The 1,877-nt window shown below is 42.5% G+C and overlaps 1 non-coding gene across 1 annotated transcript; it reads right to left on the reverse strand.

The window, feature by feature from the left end:
- Positions 1 to 272: 272 nt before the first annotated feature.
- On the reverse strand, positions 273 to 344 carry trnap-agg (transfer RNA proline (anticodon AGG)). Its single transcript has one exon. It is a non-coding gene; the product is annotated as a tRNA-Pro (tRNA).
- Between the last annotated feature and the right edge of the window lie 1,533 nt (positions 345 to 1,877).

Raw genomic sequence — 1,877 nt, forward strand, 5'->3', positions numbered from 1 at the left:
CACACACGTTTCGGTGGCTGAGAGAGGGCAGTTTTTGCTTCTGCAAATCTACGACATAGTGGTGATGAGTTTTCAGTACGTGTTCTTTTGAACGAGCAATGAGGTTGCCGACTTGGACAGCTGACTGCACGCTCTCATTGTGCCACGTGAAGAGAATTCACCAGGCTCGTTCAGTCATTAGTCACATTCCATCGTTTGCCAAAAGCAGACACTGCGAAGTGATATGGATATCAGTTCCCAGTCTTGTGGAAGAGGAGGAAAGGAGCACACAAGGGCTCGTCCGGGAGTTGAACCCGGGACCTCTCGCACCCTAAGTGAGAATCATACCACTAGACCAACGAGCCACGGCAGCGCTTTCCGTTTCAATCTGTCAGCAAGATGGTGGGCCGAGATCTATTCTTCTTAAGGAATTCTTCATCATGAAAGATCGGTCCACAGGTCATCTAAAGAACTCAGGGAATCATGTGCTACTGAAGGGAGTGAAGTGCTGAAACACATGACATGCCCCCTTGATCTCACATGCACAATTCTGCTGCAACATGCACAGCTACTGTCCACATCAGGCAGTGGGGCTTCAGCAGAATTTGCTACGCCACCTGCAATTACATATCCAGCTGCACACATATAGATGGCCCCTCTGTCTTTTTCAGGATCTGAAAAAAAAGCATAGCGTGGTTTTCCTGCCACCTGATTGACCTCATCTCCCTCAGAATGTGCCCCGCCACATTCATTGCTGAAGCAGGACGGAGGCTAACGGACATGTCAGAACAGTGAGGTTCAACGATCTCTCCAAAATATTGTGGTTGTAGTGGAAGAAATATGGTTTAAATTGTACCTTGGTATTTCAAACTCTCTCTAGAATGTTATCCATTTCTATTTTATTTTGACAGGAACTGTTAAAAGGCTAATGACACTAGATGAAAAGAGAAGAAAGAAAACACAACGTTCAGCCGTGGAGCCCTCACACCTGAAGAAGGCTCCACGGCTGAAATGTTGTGTTTTCTTTCTTCTCTTTTAAGCATGGAATAGACCTATTACTTGTTCCTTTGAAGCCTACACATGCTGACACAGCTCCCCACCTGAACTGCTAATGATACTAGATGCCCGGTAGTTTGTGGTACTTTGTTATTGTCTTATATTTGCTCAAACTGCATATGTGTGATTGCATATTTTTGGGTATTTTTATATGTCAATATTTAATTCACTGACATTCCTGTATGCTTGGAAGGAATGCAGATTGGATTTGACACAGGACGCCTGCTCATATATGTTGATCTTTGTTGGGCTGGAAAAACAATGATAAAAAGTGAATGAAAAAAGATCTCTCCAACATTTCCCTTCTCTTGGCCATGGTTACACTGCCCTTTCTTTCCATCTTTTGTCCTTCTACAAAGATTCCAGGGCTCTTTATCCATCATAATATCAGAAGCCAAAAATAACCATCTAATGTGTAAACAGCATTTGTAATGTTGGTAGCTGGAAGAGGTTAAGTATGTTTGCAAGACCTAGTTGATTACACCACAGACTTACTTTGTTGCTGTCCGTTTTTTTTTTTTTCTATTTTAAAGACTGTGCTGGACTGTACCACTATCATAGAAGATTTTTTTCAGGACACATCACAGTTCCATAGTAGAATTTATCAATAGTAGAATTCCATAGGACATTATTTATCAACATCTAACATTACCCAGTGTGAGACTCTGCCAGTAAACCTCAGAGCATTGAGTTCTCCACTGGTGAAGATGACTTTCTGAAGTCATGAAATCCACTGCTGGGATGCCTGAGAGACAGTGATTGAATCCTGGCTGGAATTAGGCTCTCTGTTAGTGTTGATCTGTGGGAATTATGTGGTAAAAAGGGAAAACTCCTTTACTTTA

This window comes from Lepisosteus oculatus, chromosome 14 (assembly GCF_040954835.1).
Source record: "Lepisosteus oculatus isolate fLepOcu1 chromosome 14, fLepOcu1.hap2, whole genome shotgun sequence".
NCBI lineage: Eukaryota > Metazoa > Chordata > Actinopteri > Semionotiformes > Lepisosteidae > Lepisosteus > Lepisosteus oculatus.